This window comes from Chiloscyllium punctatum, unplaced genomic scaffold (genome assembly GCF_047496795.1).
Source record: "Chiloscyllium punctatum isolate Juve2018m unplaced genomic scaffold, sChiPun1.3 scaffold_442, whole genome shotgun sequence".
In the NCBI taxonomy this organism is placed as follows: domain Eukaryota; kingdom Metazoa; phylum Chordata; class Chondrichthyes; order Orectolobiformes; family Hemiscylliidae; genus Chiloscyllium; species Chiloscyllium punctatum.
The window spans coordinates 157,501-171,295 of NW_027310176.1; positions in this window are offsets into that span (position 1 = coordinate 157,501).

Consider the following 13,795-nt stretch of genomic DNA (forward strand, 5'->3'; position numbering starts at 1 on the left):
AATCAGTAACCACTGACACTTAGAATATTTTCGGGTCGGTACAAATCAGTAACCACTGACACTTAGAATATTTTCGGGTTGGTATAAATCAGTAACCACTGACACTTAGAATTTTTTCGAGTTGGTATAAATCAGTAACCACTGACACTTAGAATTTTTTCGGGTTGCTATAAATCAGTAACCACCGGCACTTAGAATATTTTCGGGTTGGTATAAATCAGTAACCACCGACACTTAGAATTTTTTCGGCTCAGTAGAAATCAGTAACCAAGCGCATTTTTGAATTGGTTACTGATTTCTCCGTTCGAGTTGCGGCTGCGGTTGGCTTCAAATAGTGGTGGGGGCTTAATTATCGCCGAGGGGAGCATGTCCCGGTGGTGTGGCCGAGGATGGAGTGCCTTTTGAAGGGGGTGTTTCTGAATTTGGACCCTTTTTGAGTTGCATGGCCGGATGGGTGTGGTTTTGAAGGGTGTGTCTGTCTGGAGTGGCACCGGCGTTGGTGTGAGGCTGAGGGTGGGCGTTCGGTTCCTGGTTAGGGATAGGGAAAGGGTGAGACTTAGCTTTAGTGCTCGTGCCCCCGATTTTGGTAATGTTTGACGTCAATTTTCCAAGGAGGCGAATGCAAGGCTTCAGAGGGACTTTGAGTGTTCGGGGGCGGGGTAGCTCAGCCGGATTTGCCCCGGCGGTTCTGCGGACGGTGTTGACTTCGAGGGCGGACCGGCCCCCGTGTTCAGTCCGAATATCGTGCATTGTTAACGGCGGGAAGTGTTCCAAAAGGGAATGGGATTGAATGTGACTGCTGAAGCCGACTTTGAGACCTGTAACGCGGGTAGCTCAGCCGGATTTGACCCGGCGGTTCTGGCGACGGTCTCGCCTTCGAGGGGGGAGCGCCCCGCGTGTTCAGGCCGAATTTTGTGCATTTCCATCGGCGGGAAGAGGTCCAAACGGGAATGGGATTGAATGTGACTGCTGAAGCCGACATTGAGACCTCTAACGCGGGTAGCTCGGCAGGATTTGACCCGGCGGTTCTGCCGAAGGTCTCACCTTCGAGGGGGGAGCGTCCCGCGTGTTCAGGCCGAATATCGTGCATTGTTAACGGCGGGAAGTGTTCCAAAAGGGAATGGGATTGAATGTGACTGCTGAAGCCGACATTGAGACCTCTAACGCGGGTAGCTCGGCCGGATTTGACCCGGCGGTTCTGGCGACGGTCTCGCCTTCGAGGGGGGAGCGTCCCGCGTGTTCAGGCCGAATTTTGTGCATTTCCATCGGCGGGAAGAGGTCCAAACGGGAATGGGATTGAATGTGACTGCTGAAGCCGACATTGAGACCTCTAACGCGGGTAGCTCGGCCGGATTTGACCCGGCGGTTCTGCCGAAGGTCTCACCTTCGAGGGGGGAGCCTCCCGCGTGTTCAGGCCGAATTTTGTGCATTTCCATCGGCGGGAAGAGGTCCAAACGGGAATGGGATTGAATGTGACTGCTGAAGCCGACATTGAGACCTCTAACGCGGGTAGCTCGGCCGGATTTGACCCGGCGGTTCTGCCGAAGGTCTCACCTTCGAGGGGGGAGCGCCCACCGTGTACAGGCCGATTTTCATGCATTTCCAACCGTGGGAAGGGGTCCGAAAGGGGATGGGGGTGAACGTGACTGCTCAACCCGACTTTGAGACCTGTAACGCGGGTAGCTCAGCCGGATTTGACCCGGCGGTTCTGGCGACGGTCTCGCCTTCGAGGGGGGAGCGTCCCGCGTGTTCAGGCCGAATTTTGTGCATTTCCATCGGCGGGAAGAGGTCCAAACGGGAATGGGATTGAATGTGACTGCTGAAGCCGACATTGAGACCTCTAACGCGGGTAGCTCGGCAGGATTTGACCCGGCGGTTCTGCCGAAGGTCTCACCTTCGAGAGGGGAGCGCCCACCGTGTACAGGCCGATTTTCATGCATTTCCAACCGTGGGAAGGGGGCCGAAAGGGGATGGGGGTGAATGTGACTGCTCAACCCGACTTTGAGGCATCTAACCCGGGTAGCTCAGCCGGGTTTGACCCGGCGGTTCTGCCGACGGCCTCGCCTTCGAGGGGGGAGCGTCCCCCGTGTACAGGCCGATTTTCATGCATTTCGAACCGTGGGAAGTGGCCCAAAAGGGGATGGGAGTGAATGTGACTGCTCAACCCGACTTTGGCGCTTCCGAGCCGGGTAGCTCAGCCGGGTTTGACCCGGCGGTTCTGCCGACGGTCTCGTCTTCGAGGCGGGTGCCTCCCCCGTGTACAGGCCGATTTTCATGCATTTCGTACCGTGGGAAGTGGTCCAAAAGGGAATGGGGGTGGACGTGACTGCTCATACCGACATCGAGACTTGTAAGCCGTGTAGCTCGGCCGGGTTTGATCCGGCGGGTCTGCCGACGGTCTCGTCTTCGAGAGGGGGGCCTCCCCCGTGTACAGGCCGATTTTCGTGCATTTCCAACGGTGGGAAGAGGTTCATAAGGGGATGGGGGTGAATGTGACTGCTCAACCCGACTCTGAGGCTTCTAACCCGGGTAGCTCGGCCGGGTTTGACCCGGCGGTTCTGCCGTCGGTCTCGCCTTCGAGAGGGGCGCCTCCCCCGTGTACAGGCCGATTTTCGTGCATTTCCAACGGTGGGAAGAGGTTCAAAAGGGGATGGGGGTGAATGTGACTGCTCAACCCGACTCTGAGGCTTCTAACCCGGGTAGCCCGGCCGGGTTTGACCCGGCGGTTCTGCCGTCGGTCTCGCCTTCGAGGGCGGAGCCTCCCCCGTGTACAGGCCGATTTTCGTGCATTTCAAACCGTGGGAAGCGGTCCAAAAGGGGATGGGAGTGAATGTGACTGCTCATACCGACCTTGGCGCTTCCGACCCGGGTAGCTCAGCCGGGTTTGACCCGGCGGTTCTGCCGACGGTCTCGCCTTCGAGGGGGGAGCGTCCCCCGTGTTCAGGCCGAATTTTGTGCATTTCGAACCGTGGGAAGTTGCCCAAAAGTCGATGGGAGTGAATGTGACTGCTCAACCCGACTTTGGCGCTTCCGAGCCGGGTAGCTCAGCCGGGTTTGACCCGGCGGTTCTGCCGACGGTCTCGTCTTCGAGGCGGGTGCCTCCCCCGTGTACAGGCCGATTTTCATGCATTTCGTACCGTGGGAAGTGGTCCAAAAGGGAATAGGGGTGGACGTGACTGCTCAACCCGACTTTGAGGCTTCTAACCCGGGTAGCTCGGCCGGGTTTGACCCGTCGATTCTGCCGATGGTCTCGTTTTGGAGGGGGGAGCCTCCCCCGTGTTCAGTCCGATTTTCGTGCATTTCGAACCGTGGGAAGTGGCCCAAAAGGGGATGGGAGTGAATGTGACTGCTCATACCGACTTTGGCGCTTCCGAGCCTGGTAGCTCAGCCGGGTTTGATCCGGCGGTTCTGCCGACGGTCTCGTCTTCGAGGCGGCTCCCTCCCCCGTGTACAGGCCGATTTTCATGCATTTGCAACGGTGGGAAGTTGCCCAAAAGGGGATGGGAGTGAATGTGACTGCTCAACCCGACTTTGGCGCTTCCGAGCCTGGTAGCTCAGCCGGGTTTGAACCGGCGGTTCTGCCGACGGTCTCGTCTTCGAGGCGGCTCCCTCCCCCGTGTACAGGCCGATTTTCGTGCATTTCGAACCGTGGGAAGTGGTCCAAAAGGGAATGGGGGTGGACGTGACGGCTCAACCCGACTCTGAGGCTTCTAACCCGGGTAGCTCGGCCGGGTTTGATCCGGCGGTTCTGCCGACGGTCTCGTCTTCGAGGCCGGTGCCTCCCCCGTGTACAGGCCGATTTTCGTGCATTTCCAACGGTGGGAAGTGGTCCAAAAGGGAATGGGGGTGGACGTGTCTGCTCATACCGACTTTGAGACTTGTAAGCCGGGTAGCTCAGCCGGGTTTGTTCCGGCGGTTCTGCCGACGGTCTCGTCATCGAGGGGGGAGCCTCCCCCGTGTCCAGGCCGATTTTCATGCATTTCCAACCGTGGGAAGTGGTCCAAAAGGGAATGGGGGTGAATGTGACTGCTCATACCGACTTTGAGACTTTTAAGCCGGGTAGCTCGGCCGGGTTTGACCCGGCGGTTCTGCCGACGGTCTCGTCTTCGAGGCGGGTGCCTCCCCCGTGTACAGGCCGATTTTCGTGCATTTCGAACCGTGGGAAGTGGTCTAAAAGTCGATGGGAGTGAACGTGACTGCTCAACCCGACTTTGAGACTTGTAAGCCGGGTAGCTCAGCCAGGTTTGACCCGGCGGTTCTGCCGATGGTCTCGCCTTCGAGGGCGGACCCTCCCCCGTGTACAGGCCGGTTTTCGTGCATTTCGAACCGTGGGAAGTGATCCAAAAGGGAATGGGGGTGAACGTGACTGCCCAACCCGGCTTTGAGACTTGTAAGCCGGGTAGCTCAGCCGGGTTGGACCCGGCGGTTCTGCCGACGGTCTCGACTTCGAGGCGGGTGCCTCCCCCGTGTACAGGCCGATTTTCATGCATTTGCAACGGTGGGAAGTTGCCCAAAAGTCGATGGGAGTGAATGTGACTGCTCAACCCGACTTCGAGACTTGTAAGCCGGGTAGCTCAGCCGGGTTTGACCCGGCGGTTCTGCCGACGGTCTCGCCTTCGAGGGGGGAGCCTCCCCCGTGTACAGGCCGATTTTCGTGCATTTCCAACGGTGGGAACAGGTTCAAAAGGGGATGGGAGTGATTGTGACTGCTCAACCCGACTCTAGGGCTTCTAACCCGGGTAGCCCGGCCGGGTTTGACCCGGCGGTTCTGCCGACGGTCTCGTCTTCGAGGCGGGTGCCTCCCCCGTATACAGGCCGATTTTCATGCATTTCGAACCGTGGGAAGTGGTCCAAAAGGGAATGGGGGTGGACGTGTCTGCTCATACCGACTTTGAGACTTGTAAGCCGGGTAGCTCAGCCGGGTTTGATCCGGCGGTTCTGCCGACGGTCTCGCCTTCGAGGGGGGAGCCTCCCCCGTGTTCAGTCCGATTTCCATGCATTTCCAACCGTGGGAAGTTGCCCAAAAGGGGATGGGAGTGAATGTGACTGCTCAACCCGACTTTGGCGCTTCCGAGCCGGGTAGCTCAGCCGGGTTTGACCCGGCGGTTCTGCCGACGGTCTCGTCTTCGAGGCGGGTGCCTCCCCCGTATACAGGCCGATTTTCATGCATTTCGAACCGTGGGAAGTGGTCCAAAAGGGAATGGGGGTGGACGTGTCTGCTCATACCGACTTTGAGACTTGTAAGCCGGGTAGCTCAGCCGGGTTTGACCCGGCGGTTCTGCCGACGGTCTCGTCTTCGAGGCGGGTGCCTCCCCCGTGTACAGGCCGATTTTCATGCATTTCGTACCGTGGGAAGCGGTCCAAAAGGGGATGGGAGTGAACGTGACTGCTCATACCGACTTTGGCGCTTCCGAGCCGGGTAGCTCAGCCGGGTTTGACCCGGCGGGTCTGCCGACGGTCTCGCCTTCGAGGGGGGAGCGTCCCCCGTGTTCAGGCCGAATCTTGTGCATTTCGAACCGTGGGAAGTTGCCCAAAAGTCGATGGGAGTGAATGTGACTGCTCAACCCGACTTTGAGACTTGTAAGCCGGGTAGCTCAGCCGGGTTTGACCCGGCGGTTCTGCCGACGGTCTCGTCTTCGAGGCCGGTGCCTCCCCCGTGTACAGGCCGATTTTCGTGCATTTCCAACGGTGGGAAGTGGTCCAAAAGGGAATGGGGGTGGACGTGTCTGCTCATACCGACTTTGAGACTTGTAAGCCGGGTAGCTCAGCCGGGTTTGTTCCGGCGGTTCTGCCGACGGTCTCGTCATCGAGGGGGGAGCCTCCCCCGTGTCCAGGCCGATTTTCATGCATTTCCAACCGTGGGAAGTGGTCCAAAAGGGAATGGGGGTGAATGTGACTGCTCATACCGACTTTGAGACTTTTAAGCCGGGTAGCTCGGCCGGGTTTGACCCGGCGGTTCTGCCGACGGTCTCGTCTTCGAGGCGGGTGCCTCCCCCGTGTACAGGCCGATTTTCGTGCATTTCGAACCGTGGGAAGTGGTCTAAAAGTCGATGGGAGTGAACGTGACTGCTCAACCCGACTTTGAGACTTGTAAGCCGGGTAGCTCAGCCAGGTTTGACCCGGCGGTTCTGCCGACGGTCTCGCCTTCGAGGGCGGACCCTCCCCCGTGTACAGGCCGGTTTTCGTGCATTTCGAACCGTGGGAAGTGATCCAAAAGGGAATGGGGGTGAACGTGACTGCCCAACCCGGCTTTGAGACTTGTAAGCCGGGTAGCTCAGCCGGGTTGGACCCGGCGGTTCTGCCGACGGTCTCGACTTCGAGGCGGGTGCCTCCCCCGTGTACAGGCCGATTTTCATGCATTTGCAACGGTGGGAAGTTGCCCAAAAGTCGATGGGAGTGAATGTGACTGCTCAACCCGACTTCGAGACTTGTAAGCCGGGTAGCTCAGCCGGGTTTGACCCGGCGGTTCTGCCGACGGTCTCGCCTTCGAGGGGGGAGCCTCCCCCGTGTACAGGCCGATTTTCGTGCATTTCCAACGGTGGGAACAGGTTCAAAAGGGGATGGGAGTGATTGTGACTGCTCAACCCGACTCTAGGGCTTCTAACCCGGGTAGCCCGGCCGGGTTTGACCCGGCGGTTCTGCCGACGGTCTCGTCTTCGAGGCGGGTGCCTCCCCCGTATACAGGCCGATTTTCATGCATTTCGAACCGTGGGAAGTGGTCCAAAAGGGAATGGGGGTGGACGTGTCTGCTCATACCGACTTTGAGACTTGTAAGCCGGGTAGCTCAGCCGGGTTTGATCCGGCGGTTCTGCCGACGGTCTCGCCTTCGAGGGGGGAGCCTCCCCCGTGTTCAGTCCGATTTCCATGCATTTCCAACCGTGGGAAGTTGCCCAAAAGGGGATGGGAGTGAATGTGACTGCTCAACCCGACTTTGGCGCTTCCGAGCCGGGTAGCTCAGCCGGGTTTGACCCGGCGGTTCTGCCGACGGTCTCGTCTTCGAGGCGGGTGCCTCCCCCGTATACAGGCCGATTTTCATGCATTTCGAACCGTGGGAAGTGGTCCAAAAGGGAATGGGGGTGGACGTGTCTGCTCATACCGACTTTGAGACTTGTAAGCCGGGTAGCTCAGCCGGGTTTGATCCGGCGGTTCTGCCGACGGTCTCGCCTTCGAGGGGGGAGCCTCCCCCGTGTTCAGTCCGATTTCCATGCATTTCCAACCGTGGGAAGTTGCCCAAAAGGGGATGGGAGTGAATGTGACTGCTCAACCCGACTTTGGCGCTTCCGAGCCGGGTAGCTCAGCCGGGTTTGACCCGGCGGTTCTGCCGACGGTCTCGTCTTCGAGGCGGGTGCCTCCCCCGTGTACAGGCCGATTTTCATGCATTTGGAACCGTGGGAAGTGGTCCAAAAGGGAATGGGGGTGGACGTGACTGCTCATACCGACTTTGAGACTTGTAAGCCGGGTAGCTCAGCCGGGTTTGACCCGGCGGTTCTGCCGACGGTCTCGCCTTCGAGGGGGGAGCCTCCCCCGTGTTCAGTCCGATTTTCGTGCATTTCCCACGGTGGGAAATGGTATCTTTCATTACGGGGACAAGGGTCTGAAGCGGTGAAGTCAGTAACCGGCATAGTTAAGGAAAGGGTTCGAATTTTCTCAACAGTACGAAAAAAGTGAGCAGGGAAGCTAGAGAAGGTGTCAGTGAGTCCCAAACGAGTGAACCGCAAAACTTAGGGAAATGCCCGAAAGCGTTTTAAAGGGTGAAATCGGGAACGAGGAAATGATCGGAAAGTGCCTGAAAGTGCTAAATGAGTAAACAGAAAAACGATGAAAAATGTTTGAAAAGAAGAAGTGAGTAACCAGGAAAACTTAGAAAAATGTTCAAAACGAAGAAATCAGTAACCAGGAAAACTTAGAAAAATGATCAAAAAGAAGAAATGAGTAACCAGGAAAACTTAGAAAAATGTTTAAAAAGAAGAAATCAGTAACCAGGAAAACTTAGGAAAATGTTTAAAAAGAAGAAATCAGTAACCAGAAAAACTGCGAAAAATGTTTAAAAAGAAGAAATGAGTAACCAGAAAAACTTAGAAAAATGTTTAAAAAGAAGAAATCAGTAACCAGGAAAACTTAGAAAAATGTTTAAAAAGAAGAAATCAGTAACCAGGAAAACTTAGAAAAATGTTTAAAAAGAAGAAATCAGTAACCAGGAAAACTTAGAAAAATGTTATAAAAGAAGAAGTGAGTAACCAGAAAAACTTAGAAAAATGTTTAAAAAGAAGAAATCAGTAACCAGAAAAACTGCGAAAAATGTTTAAAAAGAAGAAATCAGTAACCAGACAAACTGCGAAAAATGTTTAAAAAGAAGAAATCAGTAACCAGGAAAACTTAGAAAAATGTTTAAAAAGAAGAAGTGAGTAACCAGAAAAACTTAGAAAAATGTTTAAAAAGAAGAAATCAGTAACCAGAAAAACTGCGAAAAATGTTTAAAAAGAAGAAATCAGTAACCAGACAAACTGCGAAAAATGTTTAAAAAGAAGAAATCAGTAACCAGGAAAACTTAGAAAAATGTTTAAAAAGAAGAAGTGAGTAACCAGAAAAACTTAGAAAAATGTTTAAAAAGAAGAAATCAGTAACCAGAAAAACTGCGAAAAATGTTTAAAAAGAAGAAATCAGTAACCAGGAAAACTTAGAAAAATGTTTAAAAAGAAGAAATCAGTAACCAGAAAAACTGCGAAAAATGTTTAAAAAGAAGAAATCAGTAACCAGAAAAACTTAGAAAAATGTTTAAAAAGAAGAAGTGAGTAACCAGAAAAACTTAGAAAAATGTTTAAAAAGAAGAAATCAGTAACCAGAAAAACGGCGAAAAATGTTTAAAAAGAAGAAATCAGTAACCAGACAAACTGCGAAAAATGTTTAAAAAGAAGAAATCAGTAACCAGAAAAACTTAGAAAAATGTTTAAAAAGAAGAAATCAGTAACCAGAAAAACTTAGAAAAATGTTTCAAAAGAAGAAGTGAGTAACCAGAAAAACTTAGAAAAATGTTTAAAAAGAAGAAGTGAGTAACCAGAAAAACTTAGAAAAATGTTTAAAAAGAAGAAATCAGTAACCAGAAAAACTTAGAAAAATGTTTAAAAAGAAGAAATCAGTAACCAGAAAAACTGCGAAAAATGTTTAAAAAGAAGAAATCAGTAACCAGGAAAACTTAGAAAAATGTTTAAAAAGAAGAAATGAGTAACCAGGAAAACTTAGAAAAATGTTTAAAAAGAAGAAATGAGTAACCAGGAAAACTTAGAAAAATGTTTAAAAAGAAGAAATCAGTAACCAGAAAAACTTAGAAAAATGTTTAAAAAGAAGAAATCAGTAACCAGAAAAACGGCGAAAAATGTTTAAAAAGAAGAAATGAGTAACCAGAAAAACTTAGAAAAATGTTTAAAAAGAAGAAATCAGTAACCAGAAAAACGGCGAAAAATGTTTAAAAAGAAGAAATCAGTAACCAGAAAAACTTAGAAAAATGTTTAAAAAGAAGAAGTGAGTAACCAGAAAAACTTAGAAAAATGTTTAAAAAGAAGAAATGAGTAACCAGAAAAACTTAGAAAAATGTTTAAAAAGAAGAAATCAGTAACCAGAAAAACTTAGAAAAATGTTTAAAAAGAAGAAATGAGTAACCAGAAAAACTTAGAAAAATGTTTAAAAAGAAGAAATCAGTAACCAGAAAAACGGCGAAAAATGTTTAAAAAGAAGAAATCAGTAACCAGAAAAACGGCGAAAAATGTTTAAAAAGAAGAAATCAGTAACCAGACAAACTGCGAAAAATGTTTAAAAAGAAGAAATCAGTAACCAGAAAAACTTAGAAAAATGTTTAAAAAGAAGAAATCAGTAACCAGGAAAACTTGGAAAAAAACACTTAGAAAAATTTTCAGCAAAGTGTGAAAAATATTCTAAGTGTCAGCGGAGGAAAATGCTGCAGCATCGGGAAAGATTCGCAAACTTACACCGAACATGTGCTCCGAAGTGCCGGAGGAATTGGGTGAATTGAGCCCGGCAAATGGCCAGCTGTCGTTTTGTGCCTGCAGCCCGAAAACTTTAACTTTGTCTGTCGCGGAAGTCCGGACCGAGAAAAATCCAAACGGTTTTGACCGGACCGAGTTCCAGACCGATGCAGTCAAATTTGGAATTCAGACCCATTCAGTGCCACTTGTAGTTTTTCCGCAGTGAGGTTGGCGGGGTACCCGGAGATATATGGGAACACGATTTTTAGAACAAAATGGCGGCGCGGGACCGTTCTGAAAGGCATCCGAAAAACGGTTCCACGGGCATAGCACTTTAATGACAGGTATGAGTGCATGCCGGAGAGCTCTTGGAAGTCGAATTTTTGACACTTTGTCAATTTTTTGACAGATTTGACAAACTCTTTCTGTCTGTTCTAAGAGTCAGTCAGAGACTTGTGCGGCGGTCTTTTGACACTATTGGAGGGCGGGCAAACCCCACGTTGACTCCGGCCGTCCCTCCACAGGCGCTCGTGTCCAAAATGAAGGCGAGAGACGCGAGTGGCCTGGTTCCCTTGGGTGTTGCCAAGAAGGCTGCGGGCTGACCGTTGCCTGAGCACTCCCTAAAGCCTCTTGTGATGAGAGCAGACCTCGCCTGCCGCACGACCGGCTCTGGGAGTCGTTGGGCCGCTATTTGTGAATAGTCTGGTCCTCCTCTGCCACCCGGACAAGCGCGATGGCTCTGCCGCCCTGCGGTGCTCGTCACCCAGGTTTGGGGAACACGATACTCGTAACAAAAATAAAAGGCGGCTCGGGACCTGCAGGCGAAAGGGGTCCCGTGGTGCTAAGCACGTCGACTTCGGGTCTCGGTGCAAGCCGGAGAGCTCACGGAAGTCTAAAGTTTTCGGCACGTGGTCGAATCTTTTCAAAGGCTTACCCGGCTCTTTCCGTCCATTCTGAGAGTAAGTCAGAGGCCGGTGCGGAGGTCTCTTGACAATCGGAGGGGGTGGTGGCCCTCCGCAGGCGCTCGTGTCGAAAATGAAGGCGAGAGACGCGAGTGGCCTGGTTCCCCTGGGTGTTGCCAGGAAGGCTGCGGGCTGACCCTTGCCTGAGCACTCCCTAAAGCCTCTTGTGATGACAGCAGACCTCGCGCGCCGCACGACCGGCTCTGGGAGTCGTTGGGCCGCTATCTGTGAATAGTCTGGTCCTCCTCTGCCACCCGGCCAAGTGCGATGGCTCTGCCGCCCTGCGGTGCTCGTCACGCAGGTATGGGGCACACGATGCTCGTAACAGCAAATAAAGGCGGCTCGGGACCTGCAGGCGAAAGGGGTCCCGTGGTGCTTAGCACGTCGACTTCGGGTCTCGGTGCAAGCCGGAGAGCTCACGGAAGTCTAAAGTTTTCGGCACGTGGTCGAATCTTTTGAAAGGCTTACCCGGCTCTTTCCGTCCATTCTGAGAGTCAGTCAGAGGCCGGTGCGGCGGTCTATTGACGACCGGAGGCTCCCATGGGTGTTGCGATGAGGGTGGAGGGCACAGAACCTTGCCTTAGCACTCCCTAATAAAGCCTCTTGTGAAGAGAGCAGACCTCGCGCGCCGCACGACCGGCTCTGGGAGTCGTTGGGCCGCTATCTGTGAATAGTCTGGTCCTCCTCTGCCACCCGGCCAAGTGCGATGGCTCTGCCGCCCTGCGGTGCTCGTCACGCAGGTATGGGGCACACGATGCTCGTAACAGCAAATAAAGGCGGCTCGGGACCTGCAGGCGAAAGGGGTCCCGTGGTGCTTCGCACGTCGACTTCGGGTCTCGGTGCAAGCCGGAGAGCTCACGGAAGTCTAAAGTTTTCGGCACGTGGTCGAATCTTTTGAAAGGCTTACCCGGCTCTTTCCGTCCATTCTGAGAGTCAGTCAGAGGCCGGTGCGGCGGTCTATTGACGACCGGAGGCTCCCATGGGTGTTGCGATGAGGGTGGAGGGCACAGAACCTTGCCTTAGCACTCCCTAATAAAGCCTCTTGTGAAGAGAGCAGACCTCGCGCACCGCACGACCGGCTCTGGGAGTCGTTGGGCCGCTATCTGTGAATAGTCGGGTCCTCCTCTGCCACCCGGCCAAGTGCGATGGCTCTGCCGCCCTGCGGTGCTTGTCACGCAGGTATGGGGCACACGATGCTCGTAACAGCAAATAAAGGCGGCTCGGGACCTGCAGGCGAAAGGGGTCCCGTGGTGCTTAGCACGTCGACTTCGGGTCTCGGTGCAAGCCGGAGAGCTCACGGAAGTCTAAAGTTTTCGGCACGTGGTCGAATCTTTTGAAAGGCTTACCCGGCTCTTTCCGTCCATTCTGAGAGTCAGTCAGAGGCCGGTGCGGCGGTCTATTGACGACCGGAGGCTCCCATGGGTGTTGCGATGAGGGTGGAGGGCACAGAACCTTGCCTTAGCACTCCCTAATAAAGCCTCTTGTGAAGAGAGCAGACCTCGCGCGCCGCACGACCGGCTCTGGGAGTCGTTGGGCCGCTATCTGTGAATAGTCTGGTCCTCCTCTGCCACCCGGCTAAGTGCGATGGCTCTGCCGCCCTGCGGTGCTTGTCACGCAGGTATGGGGCACACGATGCTCGTAACAGCAAATAAAGGCGGCTCGGGACCTGCAGGCGAAAGGGGTCCCGTGGTGCTTAGCACGTCGACTTCGGGTCTCGGTGCAAGCCGGAGAGCTCACGGAAGTCTAAAGTTTTCGGCACGTGGTCGAATCTTTTGAAAGGCTTACCCGGCTCTTTCCGTCCATTCTGAGAGTCAGTCAGAGGCCGGTGCGGCGGTCTATTGACGACCGGAGGCTCCCATGGGTGTTGCGATGAGGGTGGAGGGCACAGAACCTTGCCTTAGCACTCCCTAATAAAGCCTCTTGTGAAGAGAGCAGACCTCGCGCGCCGCACGACCGGCTCTGGGAGTCGTTGGGCCGCTATATGTGAATAGTCTGGTCCTCCTCTGCCACCCGGCTAAGTGCGATGGCTCTGCCGCCCTGCGGTGCTCGTCACCCAGGATTCCAACCCGGACCTGCGAGCGTGGTGCGAGGGGCGACCTCGCTGCGGTCCACACCTCGATCGATCTGGCGCGGACCGTCCGGTGTGGGAGGTCCCTTGGCGGGCCAGCTTTCCTGATAAGGGGCTGGTGCTCCAGGCCGAGTGGTTCTTCCCCGTTCACCCCGGACGCGTCCACCACGAAAAGAAATTAAGAGGAGAGCACGGCAGGGTGGGGAGAGTTGGCACCCCCCTGCCTCCGAATTGTGCGTTCACCCCCGTTGCGAGGTGAAGCCGAGAAGCCGCAGCTTTGCCGAGGCAGTGGTGTGAAATCGAGCGTTTGGGTTGCGAGTCCCGGTAACGTGCTTGCCCGCGCACTGCCCTCGCTCCTGGAGCGAGGCTTTATGTGGGGGGCACTTGCCGTCTCTCCGTTTTCCCTTGCGTGTCGGAATTCCATTTCTCTCAGCACTGTGGTTGCGAGGCGGGGAGAGGAGCCAGGGAGGTGGAGCTCCCACTCTCTCCTCTGAGCTCGCGCGCACACGGCTGGTTTCGGCTGGCGTGTGCTCTCACACCCTTTCATCGGCGAGGGTGAAGCTCCGTCTGACCCGTCGGTACCGGGGTGTCTCGCTTTCGCGGTCAGACGAGAGGCTGAGTTATCTAGTAGTTGAACCCGGCGCCAGGTTGACCTCCGAGGGGGGAGGCACGGGCGCCTGTCGGCCGGTGGACAGTCCTTTGGGTTCAGCTACCTGGTTGATCCTGCCAGTAGCATATGCTTGTCTCAAAGATTAAGCCATGCATGTCTAAGTACTCACGGACGG